This window comes from Thermobia domestica, chromosome 18, assembly GCF_964235325.1.
Source record: "Thermobia domestica chromosome 18, izTheDome1.hap1.1, whole genome shotgun sequence".
NCBI lineage: Eukaryota > Metazoa > Arthropoda > Insecta > Zygentoma > Lepismatidae > Thermobia > Thermobia domestica.
In genome coordinates, this window is record NC_137471.1 from 26,601 (window position 1) to 42,514 (window position 15,914).

The following is a 15,914-nucleotide window of genomic DNA, read 5'->3' on the forward strand; positions in this document are numbered from 1 at the left end:
ATCGATAGGAGAACTGCAATCTGTGTCGTAGTGTAGATTTCTCATACTGCGTTGAAAGAAGTAGAGCTACGTCAGCATAGATTGTGTACTCGTTATCTTTGCATGGACGTTTCATACATATTTTTTAGATTTTCCTAAATTCCTTTCCTCGTAAGTTACGTACATATTTTCTGGATGAAGTTCGTTGATGGATCAGTTCGTTATTCAAGGAAAATCTAAACCGTGCACAACAATGGGATTAAATAATGTTTGTACACAATCAGATAATATTTATAAAAGTACATAACTGGAAAATTAATTTCATTTCATTTCAAACTTCCCGGATTTGTTCTGCTAAATAACAAACCTACACAATAGGTAGCCTGGTACAAAACAGAATCTTGCTGAATTTTACCTCCGGATTTTCTAGATTGAAAATCAGTTTTTTTTTTTTCTGGGAAAATGGAATTTTATGGGAAAAGTCTGCTGAAAAGATTTTAAAATTACGCACCAGTTTTAAATGCTTAAGAAGAACTCGTTAATTTTAATAAAACAAAAGTTACCTATTCCCCTAGGGGACGAAACGTTTAACATATCTGGATCAAGTTCTACTTACTTGTTTTTGTCTTTTGGAATTTTCTTGCTACCACTTAACATAAGAGTAGTTGACTCAATGACTTTGTTTATTTTTCATTAACAATCAAGGAGTATACGCCATTACTCCTTGAAATCTTTGAGTTTAACGTCTGATCATTATTCTCTTTATTCTGAAAGACACGGATGATTAAGCCAACTAAATGATGATGATGGGAGCTCTGGTGAAGTAGGAATATAGGAAGAAGTGGGAGTACCCCGACACGATGTTGTGCACCACAATCTTATTTGGGCGTGGATCGAGTCAGTTACCACTGCAAAGTCCAATATGGATAGTTTATTGTTGAAGTTCTCGACATTTCTTCTCAAAAATGACTCAAACAATTTTATTCATATTAGTAACCATAAACTATAGGATAAGTCATTTTTCATGGGAAAATTCACAAGAATAGTTTACTCTCGAAAGTGACTTTTATTTGGAGAGCTTCCTAAATCACCATCACTTACGGCAGCTGAGAAGGTTCTATGCTCCACGGTCTCCCTTCCCTCTAACCTCTTCGTCTTTACACACGATTTTTTGCCTTTTCAAATCATCCATCAATTGTAGTCTTCTTCGTCCCCTTCTTCTCGTTCCTGCTACCATACCCTCTTCCACGTCCCTCCTGATACAATTTCTTCTTAACCCATGTCTCAACGAGTTTCTCTTTTCTTTCCCACCTCTCTCATTCCTTTTGTGCTAATTCTCTCTATTATTCTCCAGTCCCACACTTCGAAAACTTCCAGCGCTTTTTCAGTACTTTTGCGTAATGTTCGCGTTTGTTGCCCCATGCGATACAATACACCAAACATTGTTAGAGTATTTTCCTCTACTCTTTACTCAAGATCCCTCAAGTTTCTCAAAAGCTGTTGATAAATTTGTTTATATTTTGTAAATAAATAATTTCGTAATAACTGAAATGGTTTAATTTAAGAACTAATAGAAGTAGACAGTGGCGTATTAACGATTTTGTTTCGGGAGGGGCTTTGCTAACTTTCGGGGGGGGGGGCTTTGCCTGGAAATGTGAAAATTCTGCAAGATATTTCATTTACTTTACTATACTAAGTAAGATTTCGGGGGGGGCTTAAGCCCGGAAGCCACCCCCCCCTTAAAAAAGCCACTGGAAGTAGAGTAGCATAATGGCGTGTGTCATTTATTTTTATTTTATTTTTTAACAGGACTTTGGATTACTAAAACTCCTTTATATAGTTATCCTGTCTGTTTGACCACCCAGTAGACAAAAAAATCTCAAGAACCAGTCAATACATCAGCGTCAACTTTTACCAGAATACACTGAGGAATAAAATTGTAGGTGGCGTGCTTAAAAAAGTAGGTTACATGCGTAATTCCTGTAGTTTTTGGCCTTAACGTACAGCAGACGCATGACTGAAAATGCATGTTTTATGATACTTTCCGTATAAGTCTTCCATTTACCACGTACTTTCCCTATGAAAGAATATAGACGGTCAGGATTTCACATACAAATGGACGTATATAACATATAGCTGACGAAGGTAACATTCATATATGTACGTAATATAAGGAAGACTGTTAGATATCAGACATCCTACAACGGCATGATGTAACATCTAAGGGCAGTGCCTATGTAGCATACGGATAACCTATGCTCTGTAGTGATTTCTATAGTAAGCAAGAGGATACCGTATATTTGTACAGTATATCGCTCAGGAGAACGCATTTTTCTCAGTGTAGATGGTCGAAAGCTAGGAATTGAGTTCGTCGATAGAGGTGGTCCATCCACCGGAAATAGTAGAAATGAACTATTTCCGGTTTTAAACGTTCATCACTATAGAATAAAAACGGTAATAGATAGCGGGAGGCAGACTCCTACAAATACTCTTCTGCTGCCCCGTCAACTAAGTTTGTGGTGGACCAACACCGTGTTCGTGGGTTTTCTCGTTTCTTCCCACATTCTCATTCCACCAATTCAGTTGCCCTAAAGGATATTAAATTCAAAGATTTCATTTCATTCTCTACTCAAAGCGGAAATAATAAAAATCCAGTGAAACTTCCGCTGTGAATAGAGGAACAACGATAAGAAAATGTTATCTTTTAGAATCGATTCAGCGTCTTAAGAATAGGCCTCATCTTGCTTCTTAGTCGTTTGTTCTAACCGGAAACGGCAGAAATCAACCATATCCGGTTTTGACGCTGATCGTTATAGAGTAAAAATGGGCAATAGACAGCGAGAAGCGGTTTTCCCACAAATATATTCCATATTCACTCCAAAACCGGAAATGGCAAAAATGTATTGTAGTACTACTTCCGATTTCAATATTAATTGGGAAAATATCAAACTTCTTCACTTGGTGTAGTGTACTGCTAATTGTTTTTATAGTAAGACTTACTTGAAGTGTTTCAATACTAGTCGCAATGTCAATAAGAATAATTAAATGAAATCTTCAGTTCAACGATACATTTAAGAGCTCCTCCGTGGCTAAGCCTTTGGCGTGGGAAACCTGGGTTCGATTCCCGGCGGGAGCTCATGTGGTTCGGATTCCACGTTAATCAGTACGTCCCGTCTCATATAGCCTCGCTGCTGAAAGGGACGTTAAACTCAAAATCAACTCAACTCAACGATCCATTTCTATGTAATGTTTGAATTGTTTTGAGATTAACGTCCCGTTCAGCAGCCAGGCTGTATAAGACGTGGACCTACTGATTAACGTGGAATCCAAATCACATGAGTTGCCGCTGGGAGTCGAACCCGAGTATCCCACGATAAAGTCGTGTACGATAACCGCTTAGCCACGAAGGAACTCAAGGAAAATGTTTGTTAATGGGTGTGACAGATCATAAATTCACTTGAGTCTGGATGGAACCAAGGACCCCTCACACTAGATATAAACGTTCTATCACTTGTTTTAAACTCTTTTCTTTGTCATGGGACCCGGATTCGATTCCGGGCAGAGCTCATGTGGTTCGGAACCCGCGTTAACCTATAGGTCCATGTTTCTTACAGTCTCGCTGGTGAAAGAAACGCTGAACTAAAAAATCAATTCAAACTCTTCTCTTACTCTTCGTAAGAGTTTAACTTTCTTGCGCTTTTTTGTGACTACGATACCCGATAGGAAAACGAATGGGGACACAAAGGGCCTCACTTCTGGTGCGAGAGTTCGATCCCAGGCCATGGGACTATCTGGTTGACAATATAATGTAAGAGGATTTTTTCGGGCTTCTCCCGCATTCTAATTGTGCCAATTCTTTCATGTGCATTCACTTTCCTTTACCCATTTGTTTCCTTTAGCTTACAGGGCAAAATCGTGGGATGTAAAACTGAAAATGTTTTCGACAGGGACATAAACACAATCAAGAACAATTAACAACGTCCAAGCTCTTCAGAGAGGCTCAAATGCTGATAGAATGATTGCGCCTTGAAATTCGAAGAAACACGCTCGAGACTCTGGCAAACATCACCAGCTAGCACTGAGCCATCATGGCCCTTAAGAGAATATGATAGGATAACTTTCTAACGTAATTTGTAGTAAGAAGGGGTACTACGATATTATTATTATTATTATTATTATTATTATTATTATTATTATTATTATTATTATTATTATTATTATTATTATTATTATTATTATTATTATTATTATTATTATTATTATTATTATTTCTGCTGAGAACAGCTTTTACTGTGCGTGATAACTTCGCAATTGGTTTTCTTATAACATTTATCTTCAAGTAAGTCGCTTTAGTGCGCAAGGAAATTTTACAGATTATCACAAAAAAAAAAAAAAAAAAGATTAAGCGGATGTGGTAAATTTTTCCTTCCTCCTTAGCACTGAGAAAAGTTTTATTTTGTGATGTAATCATTAAAGAAAACAAAGAAAGGAAGGTGTGGTTGCTCTGATTTCCTTCTTACTTGATTAAGAGAACGTGGCTTATGAAGATTTTTTTCCTTTTCCATTTCTAAATAACTATTTAATTTACTTAGGACTCTTTTTCAAGGAAGTCACATCAATAAATATTAATCTTTTATCGCTGCAAATAAGGAAGAAACATTTACCTAATCTTTTAATTTATTTATACACGGGGGGGGACACTGAGGCCTGAGGCCCGATTCCCGACTTGAGAGATGGAGCACTGCGCTATTTCTTTGGACCGAACCGGGCCAGTTAATTGCAATTCATTAAGAATTGAATCGTTTTTTTCTGAAACGACACATGTCAAGTTTTGTCAGACACGAAATTAACAATATCGTGTTTGCTACGCGTAGATACACATTTTGTAAGATATCTGCACCTGTCAAGCTGTTGCCTACACTTGGTATACATTATAAATAAATATACGTTTTTGGAGAAACTGCATTGTGTAGTACAGTTTTTTTATTATTTTTCTCAAAACAGTTTTTCTGACATGAGTCGTTTTACAAAAAAAAAAAAAAAAAAAAAAAAATCAATTATTGATTTCAGTTAAACGATAATCGAAATAAAGCCAAACTTTGAAGTATGTGTACACACAAGTGGAGTTAAAAGTATTATAAACTATGTAGTATTTACATTAGGTATTGCTTAGCGGCAGACCGAGCTCAGATCAAAGTCTTCAAAAATTTTCCGGTCCATGACTGAATTAAACTTGGGCAGAGAATTCGATCTGTGCATATCTCTAACGCCGAGTCTAAGCCGCTTAAGCTAGAAACTTCAAATTTCAACAGTGCATAGGATTTGTAACGTAAGATACCGCTAAGGAAGGATTTTTGAAAATTCGACGACGAAGATGGGAAATAGGTGTGGAAATTATTGTATTATGTCTCGGAATCTTTAAATATAAGAGACATGAAATTTTGTACATGGACCTCTCACTACAATAATGAGACTCATACTTTATTTAAGCGCTTTTTAAAAATATATATTTGACGTAGAAGGAAAGAAAAGAGGTGAGAAAGAAAAGGAGTGGAGTTGCAATTATTACAATAAAATGTTCATATCTTGGAACCCCATAAGAGGTCTGGAACCTCAGAAGACTTTTCGCCTAAACACACACGGTTCAGCGTTCGAGGTCTGTGACCAAGAGTGAAAGGAAAAGGGGTGGGGATGCCACCTATATGAGGCCTTCTAATTGTGTGCAAGATGTTGAATTCAGACGAATTCTATATGAAAGATGTAGAAGGAAGAACCCAAAATACTTCCCCAGTAACACATCGGGGCAGAGACGCCTGCAGGATTTTTCCAAGGGTGCACAGACCACTAACACACAAACGAAATCGCAAATATACCGTGTACACCATGATGCACATAATAATTACTTGATGTAAAACAATTAACATCTTATTATTATTATTATTAACGCAAACTGCATAACTTTATTAACTACAGCAAATAGACTACACTAAATTCCCTACTTGGTGAGTAAACAAATCCAATATATTTTGACATGTACTTTGAAGAACCAGACGCCTTTCGAAAAGATAGGCGGTATATATATACCGCTAAGGATATATATATGGTCGAAAATTTCCTGAAAATTCGATTTTTTATGAAATATTGTCATATTGGTAAAGAATGAAACCAAGTGAATCTGGTATTAAACAAACATAATAATGATAATAATATTAAATAAATAAACTTTTGCTTGCTTTAATGATAATAGCAATAATAATAATAGAAAAATAAGATATTACAAAAAGTGACCATTCCAATAAAATATACGTAAAACCAGGTTTACGTGAAGTTCAATCGTTGGTTGTACACGTAAATAAATTGATGGAAAAGCTAACATATCGAGCGATTTGCAGAATCAAATAATGCGAGGTCACGTGATAACCTTAATATTAACTGAAGCTCTTGAGTAAGAATTATACATAAAACGCACCACTACATAATCATCATCGGATTGATATGCACTAAAGAACGGCAAAATATACATGCAAACATGCGCTAAAAATCACAAAAGTATGCACTGAAAATATGCAAATATGCACTAAACAGGGTAAATATGCACCAATCAAAATCTAAAGTTAAATGAGGAATTTGATTACCTTTAGAGAAAAAAGTTGTATTATTTGAACTACATATAGACCTACTTGGTGCATAACTATGATGCATTTATGCTACAATACACAACTGTAGTTTTTCGGTGTTTTCTCTCAAAGAATTGCATTTATTAATCAAAACATTACTGTACATCGAAAATGTTCTTCCGTGTCACGGCTAGTTAAGGGACAGTATTTCAAAGAAGCAATGTTACTTGCCGATAAATCTGAAATTCGTGCAACGTTGTTCCTAGGAACACTATTTAAATTAGACAAGAATTTTATGCCAGGATTTTCCGCGTCTGTTGACTGTGCGTTTCGAAGAAATGTTTCTCCGAATGGTCTTGGTGACGTCTGTTCTGTTATTGAATCAAACAGCTCACATGCACTACACAATCCTAGTCACTGCTCTTCTAATCTCGTTAGCATCTTTGAAATTCAACTGAAATGAATATTGATAAACGCAAGGTCGCTTTTAATGTTTTCAGCTCCGCAAGTGTCCAAGGCTTCTTGAATACATTTGGTTTCTTCGGGTTCAAACAGCTCCAAGTCAGTAAGTGAAATTAAAATACATCTACTTGTATAACATATATATAAAAGAATGCGCCAAGTATCTGTGAATAAAGAATAAATATACTAAGAGAAGTAAATATACATTTCTGGCATAAGCATATAATGAAATCTGCCTGGCGAAATTGAACAGGGTTCGTAAAAATTTCCGTTCAAGTTTTAAAGTTAACGAAGACAGGTGTATGCTTAAAAAAATAAATAAGGTACATACATATAATTGGCATAGTGAGATAAAATAAAATATTGTACATAGGCCTACCGTTTTCAATTACAGTATTTATTTATGCTATGAATTAATACACATCAAGCTTACAGTGAAGGCCTTATATGGCGGTGGATAAAAGGTTAAATGTGTAGGGTAACAAGTAAACGAACACCTTTACAGACAACGTAACTCATATACCTAACTTCTCACAGAATGTCTAAAAATTTCTCTAAACGCTGCATTCCGGAACTTTGAAAATTTCCGTTAGAAAGTATATTTTAACATCCGTTGTTCGCAACACAGGTTCCTCCTAATCAAGAGAATTTACTTTTTTTTTTTTTTTAATTCATGGAATCGTGAAATATTTCCGTTTAATAAGGGGCCTGTTAAAGGCAGTTTTTACTGTATTAAAAGCCTGTATTCAAAAACCTTTTGTTCTGGAATATGCTATAAGGAAAATCAAAGATAGCAACCAGGGCCTAGAGTTGAACGGTAATCACCAGGTTATGGCATATGCTGATGTAAATTTAACAGGGGATGATAAGAGAACAATAGAAAGAAATGCAGAGATTTTATTAAACGCTTGCAGAGACATGGGTTTAGAAGTAAATGCAGAGAAAACTAAATACATGGAAGTGCGTCGGGACCGTAATACAGCAAGTTATAAAAGCTTTAAAATATTGTATAATACTTTTGATAAAGTGGATACTTTCAAATATCTAGGATCAGTATTAACAGATGAAAACCATATTCACGAAGAAATTAAATGTCGACTAAAACCAGGGAATTAGTGTTACTATTTGGTTCAAAATCTCTTGTCGCGAATTCTGTTGAGGAATTTGAAACTTAAAATATATAAAACAAAAATCATGCCCGTTGTCCTCAATATATATAGTGGGAAAAACTTGCTCCCTAGTAAATAGTTTAATTGCATCGGCAAAAAGCTCAGCTAAACCTATGTATTAGGGCCGGATTTAGGGGAGTGCAATCATGTACGTGGACCCCCTCTTCGTTATAAATGTACACTATCTAAAATAAGAAAGTAGCAATGAAAATAGCAACACTTTCCAAAACTTTCTGCCAACGGCTTAAAACAAAGCAAAAGTTGGTCAATTTTCGAAAGTTTGAAGGAAAGGATTCACCAAACAAAACAACATAGTATATATATATATATATATATATATATATATATATATATATATATATATATATATATATATATATACCGCGCTGTAAGCGACAGTGGACTACTGATGAGCAACTAGCGACATCTACCCCAAAATTGGCGGCTCCGCAGCGACGATCCTCAGTGACCCCACTTCCGTTTTGAAAATTATACCACCAGTGGTAGAGACGCGACGAAACGGCAATGAACAACAAAATTACTTCCCCAAAATATATTAAATCGCCTATATGCGTAATTAGTTTGCATTAAGGTGAGATTGAAAAACACTTTTAAAAAAATTAAAGAAAAGTACACCGGGGTTGGTGCGAACCACAAACCTTTTGATTGCTAGGCTCACGCTCTTCTGACCTGGCAACGGAGGCGATGAAGGAAACGTCGCTTGTAGAGGGATAAACCGTTGAGATCTTTTTAATTTCGCTAATCAGAGTGCTCCTGTAACCGTGTATATTCGACGACAACTGTTTGGGATCAGATAAAAACCGCTCGTCATGTAATGCTCTTTGATGTACCGGACTACTCAGTGTTATAATTAGAAAAAAGTATGCAAACTTCTTCGTAACTATTAACTGCTATCGTGTTCCTATACAGATAGACGTCTCTAGATGTTACTTTGAATCCAATTTACTTTGCAATACACTGACACCTAGACAGCTGACTGGTTCTTCCAGCTAGATTATTTCTTCAGTTATGTGCACAGTCCTGCGATGAGATCTCGCGAGAACTGAGCCAAGGTTTCCCCCTGGCAACGGCCGTCACTCTCGCGCATAATGGCTTGGGAAAATGTATATCAGAAGGAAACGAAATTCCTCGTGAGAGAAGAGATAACATAAGGGGAGTATATAAACATTAGCTTAAGGTGAGAATCAAGTAGGACTCGGGGGTCACCAGTTTTGATCGCTAATCGATGACCAACTTCATTAATGAAATTAAATCCTTCGTGAGCCCAAGACTCACTGGTTTCTATCGCTACTGTTACAAACCAATATTTGTCCAATAAGTTTGTGTATTTTAGTCTGTCTGATTCTCTGTGAGCGCCGACGAGACCTGCCTGAATTCAAGAATAGGGTATGTTAAAAGGAGCAAATGTATCGGAACATGTGAAATCCCAGACTAGTGCTTTTCCGTTTTCTCACGGTACCAAGGTCATGCCTCAGGCCTTTTACCATCAGAGCGGCAACAACCATTTGGTTCTTTTATTGAAAGAACTCCCGCTGATAAGAGGGCTGTACAAATGATGTCGTTCACATTATGGTGTCGAGATTATCTTCCTGCACTTTTTTTTTTTTTTACATGAAAGACCATGTAATCCTTTATTATCAACATATGCGTTGCAAGCAGACAGTGGTGAGGCTCACAAATATTAGCACCTAAACGCAGAGTTCTAGCAATACGAAAGCTCTCATTGGAAAGGTGTAGGCCGAGTGAGTGAGAAGGTAGGGCTTGAAGCTATGCACCGTTTTTGGAGTAAGAGACAGCTAACAGCCTGGCTTTGTCATCTGGACTATTAGTTGATGATAGGAGTGAAGATAAACGAATCTTAACTATGGGTTCATTCCAAGCAGACTGGATATGTCTTTTATCGCTAGGTAGGGGATCCATTTCAACCAGACTAGTCCATTTATCGATACAGTCTTGTATATCTCGAATCAAGTCTAAGTCAACCTCCTGTTGAAGAAGAAATCCAATTAGTTCTCGTGAGCCATACAATGATGCAAGGAAAGAAGGTATGGCGATATCCATGGCTCGACGAATCCCAAGGCCTCCATTCTCCAGTGGTAAGAAAGCTTGTAACCATGAACTGTCTTTCAAAGAACAGTTTAGAATGGATTCCAGTCCTGTTCTAAGAGTGTGGTCAAACTAGTCAAATAATTTATCATCCTGCCAGGAAGGGGAGCAACGGAGGAAATACAGTAATCTTGGAATTGAAAGTGAAGCTCATAGTAAATAATAAGCGAGGTGTGCAGAAGTTTTTGATCATTGACAAAAGAAGAATTCTAATTTTGATATCTTGTCCAATAAAATTTTGCTTCTTGATTCGGCAGGGATGGCAGCGCCTAAAAGTTCCGCATTGGTAGATGATAAAAGTTTGATAGCAGGTGCTACTTCGTTAAACCTTTTATAAAGGTCATGAACTTCATCATCTCTGGCGTTCAGAAAACTTACTTCACATTTGGAAGAGTTAAGAAACAATCCAATAGATAAAGCTTCTAGACGAATTTTATTGAAAGCGCGTAGTATTACGTCGATATTTCCAGCTATTGTACCGTCGTCCAAGTACCAGATATTTAAATCTGTTTTAATATCCTTAACAATATAATGGACGGTTAGGGCGAACAGTGCTGGTTCAAGTGGGTCGCCTTGTTATACTCCACGTTGTGAGTGAATTATGTTATCACTTATAAAAAGATTGCTTGGTTCAGAGTAGCATTGGTAGATATGAGGATAGTAAGTTGGAAAGTTAATTTTAACAGATTTTAACATTTTATCTATACTATTTATTTTTGATTCGAAAACATTCGCTTTTCTAAATTTGTATCATATGGTGCAGACAAGAATCCTTATCACCACTTTCTAAATACTATGCGCTGTAGTGTAGATTCGGAATAGCGGAGCATTACAGCATTATAAGAAAATGACACGCGTCTGTTTACTTTAGTTCATTCTCCCATATCCACTTTCAAATGATCGGCTACAGTTGCCATCTAAATTCATGCAATTATACGCACTCGTCTCAAGACTTTTCACTTCATGATGTAGAGACTCTTGACCCCTCGAGGTCATTTTAGGAACAATTCGTCAAGAAAAAGTAATATATAATAATAACCGCATTCACATGACTGGCGATAGTTCGTGTTGATTCCTTCGCGATTCTCCGCGACGAATCAAAAGAGCGCGCACCAAAATGAACTCCTCGCTGGTATGCGGTAGTAACTTCAACGGGTGACACAAAAGTCTTCTGACATTGAGTAACTCTGTTATTACAACAGTTACAACAAAATGTAAGAGGGTAAACTGTCTCCACATATGATGTTTTCAATCTAAAGTGAAGTAATTTCTTAAATTGGACGAGCCATTTGGGCTGTACACTCTTTATGCGCCCAGTGTTAAATGAAAATGCAACGTTCCCATTTACCTGGGCCCACGACTTAAGTGAATGAAGTTATTGTCTTTTAGGCTAACGCGTCGATGGCCACTCCCTTTTCAAACATCCCACCATTCACTTTATGTTGTGGTCCAGAGAAATGGCAACGTTGCATTTTCATTTAACATTGGGCGCATAGAGAGTGTACAGTCCGAACGGCTCCCCCGATTTTAAAAATTCCTTAACTTTAAATTGAAACCATCATATTTGGAGACGGTTTTCCCTCTTACGTTTTGTTCTTGTAACTAGTGTTGTAAAGGTCTGGGAAATTTTGGGTAAAAGAACAATTTTTTTTACCGTTTTTTCCTGAGCTTGGAAAAAAACGGAAAAATTAGGAAAAATTGAAATTTTCGAATATTTTACTACATTATGCTTTTAAAATGAAAACTATTTTATATTTACTAGTTTACAGTTAAGATCATTGAGTATTGAGGGATCATTTATGTTTCTTGTATTAGAATAGGTTAATTTTGTGGCAACAAATATATTTGCACCACTCCTTTAAAGTAAGCACCATGGTAGAATGGAGTTATGGCTACAAAAGATACTAAAATATAATCCTAGTTACATTAATTAATATAAACGCATTTAAATGATCTTAAGTAATTTAATAAAGTTACCATTTTATAACAGGAAAATGTTAAAATAACAGGATCAGAATAATTTTAGTTAATACCAGTATGTTAAAATCAAATATATATACTGTGTAATATATTATGCTGTGTAAAATTTCCGGAAATTTTGAACCCATTAGAAAAAACTTTTGTTCGGAAATATTGGCAAAACCTGTAAAATATAATTTAAAAATTATTTCTTCGCCTGATGCAAATCTTATTTGCTGTAATGTGTCTGCAGCATATATACAACGTATTTCGCTATCAGGAAAAATACTTAAAGCAACAGCTTTTGATTTTACTTTATAGTTTTCTGATATCTGATAAAAATCCCTCTTTATTATGTATATTTTTCGAACAACTCAAAAAGAGAGATGGACTTATTTACATATATAAACATACACCGCACAAGTGCGTAAATTTGAGCAGGACAAATATATTAAAGAATTTAACATGTGAAATTTCCATTCCTTATTATTAAGGACTAACGGAATGCCCGTTCTTCGCACGGGGAGAATATGTTTCATTTTGGGTATAAGGGGCACCAAGACTGTCACCAATGAACTTAGGAACCACAAAAACTATGAATTCGACACTAATGTCAGTCATTTTTATTCCTTCCCTCTTGCCCGCCCCCAAGTTGCGAGGATGAGTTTTGTTTTAAACGGCAGCGGAAGTATTACTGTTCATTTCAGCGACCCCAAAAACCATGGATTCAACACTAATATCGGTCATTTTGCATCTTTTTTATATATCTCCCCCTCCCTCAATTTGTGGGGATGAATTTTTATTTAAACAGCATCGGAAGTGTTATTGTTCACCTCAGGAACCAATGTTTATCACTGCAACCCGAAAAACTATGAATTTAACAATAACATCGGTCATTTCCGATCATTTTATATATATCTAACTCTCCTTCCTCCTCCCCTAAGTTGCAGGCCTGAATTTTTATTTAAACAGTATCGAAAGTGGCAACCACGAAAACTATAGATTTGACACTAATATCGGTCATTTTCGATAATTCTATATATCTCTCCTCTCCTTAACCCAAGTTGCAGTGCTCAGTTTGAATTTAAGCTTAATCAGAAATGTGACTGTTCATCTCAGCAACCCCGAAAACTATGGGTTCGACACTAAGATCGGTAATTTTCAATATATATCAGCACTTCCTTCCTTGAAGTTGAACCTTCAAAGTGAAATGGTAAAATCCATCCCAGGGCCGAACCCCATCTATGTTGAAATTTTTTATGGAGATCAGTCTGGTTGTTCAAGAGTTGTTAAGTTACAAATATAGTCACTTTCAATTTTGATATATATAGATAATTTTTCGCACTAGAAAACAGATGTTTGTTTGCGTACAAAATTTTGTACATAAAGTTTATATTAAAGTCTGTATTTGAATATTAAATAATAGTAACTATATGACTTAATACGTGAGTATTAGTGACATTTGCCTACTGCTCTTTCTTTTAAGAAGTAATCTGTTTAAAATTAACAAAATTTCACCAGATCGAAGAGTATATTAAGAACTCAGTTCTATTTGTTGCAACAGAAACGCTTCATGATGGTAGATGTGTATGCAGTTGCAAAAGTTCTGTAATTAATGCATAACCAGAAGTAAACGACTAAAAGACGCATAAAGGAAATGAGTGCAGACTATTAATTTTCAAGAATAATTGCAAGTTTTATTTTCGAATGCTTCTTTTTTAATTATTCACAATATTGAAATTTCTTACCTTACATTTTTCTCGCGTTCGAAAAAAAAACTTCCATTACTAGTAAAACTAACCTAATACAAAGGTTTTTGCTATTTTTTCGGAAAGAAACCGGAAAAAAGTTTTTTTTTTTTTTTTACCAGCAGGTTCAAAATTTCCGGAAATTTTACAACACTAGTTCTAACTCTGATAATAACAGTTACCCTATATCAGAGGACTTTTGAGACACCCGGTGTTAATGAACTATACCGACAAATTGTAAGAGGTGATTCCTCACGTCAAAATAAGATAAAACGTTTATACGGACCTATGGAGGGAAAGTGCATAGTTTCAGGGCTTAGGCTGTCGAAAATCGTGAAAAAAGAACAAATTTCAACAGGCCCTATTTCGAATTCGAGAAACTATGGATTGTGGTAGTTATCAGCATAAAGGAAGTCACGCATATGCAATCCAAAAATGCATAATGTGTAATGAGTGTACAGAGGTAGGTTGTAATTCCCAGACATGCCGTCAACCGAATTTGCAAAAGTTCCCTAGCTTTATGCTTGGTCCAAAGTAGGTAAACGATAAGCTTCGACAGTAGTGAACACGGGGTCTTTTGCGGAATGTCGGAAATGATAAGGACCGTCAGCAGCACGGTCTCTTGTATTTGCGAAAAGACGTGCTAGCATGTTTTCTTTCACACTTATAAATGCAAAAAAGTATGAAATATACCATGACGAATTGCATCCCAGCACACGTTATTCTGAACACTAAAACCCGTAGAGCTGCCGGTTCCTTAAATTTCCGACTTCCCTCCGAAGTATTGAGTGTCCATTGTTGTCAATTCTTACATTTTGCCTATTTGGATCCACCTTGTAATCAGGGCATACCTAAATACACTGTTGAGAGCATATCTCAGAATAGCGCCCTTTGGAGAATACCCTGCACCCAATGAACATTGATGAAATATGCATTTTCGGATTGCATATGCGTGGCTCCCCTTACGCTGTTAAGGACCAACATTCACATTTTTCGAATTAAAAATAGCGCCTGTTGAAATTTGTCATTTTAGAGATTTTGGATAGCCTTAGCTCTGAAACTATGCACTTTTCCCCATTGGTCCATATGAACTCTTTCTCTTTATTTGACGTGAGGAATCTCTTACAGTTTGTCCGTATAATTCATTAACACCCTGTATATATATATATAGAACCATTTGTTAAAGAATTAAAATAACACAAGGTGTGTTGCCACGCAAGTTGTGTTTGCGAAAGTATGATAGAAGTTACTCAAAAACCAAGGGAAATGATGTCTCTATTCGATCCGAACAAATGCATAAATTATTAGGAAAAGATATCATCATGTTTATTTCCGACATCTCCACATACAGTAATTATATTAATGTTTATATCATGCAACAAAATCCACAAGTAATAAACCTTCAGGGATATCATTATACCGCAAGCAGCAATTATAAACCAACATAGAAATGCCTTCATATTCCTCATCGTTAAGTACTTTGATAATTAATAAACCATAATTATAGAAATCATAATTTGCGTGATCTTGATAATATTTATAATGATACCACCACATTCAGTAAGTTTTACTTTCTTTGTTGGAGTGTTAAGCATTTGGTAGACGTAGATTTGGGAACATAGTAGCGAAATACTAATGTTAGTTGCGCCAGTTGCTCCTTGTTCGAACCACGGCATGAAAGTTTGTGGTGGACAACATTGTACCTATGTTTTTTTTTTGGATGTTCTCTTGTTGCCTCACGCATTACTATTCCATCAGTTTATTTCGTAATCATTAAGTTTCATTAGTTATCCGCTTCTTTAATCTTTAATAGTCTATCAATAGCCCATATCCCATGCATAAAAGCGAATTTA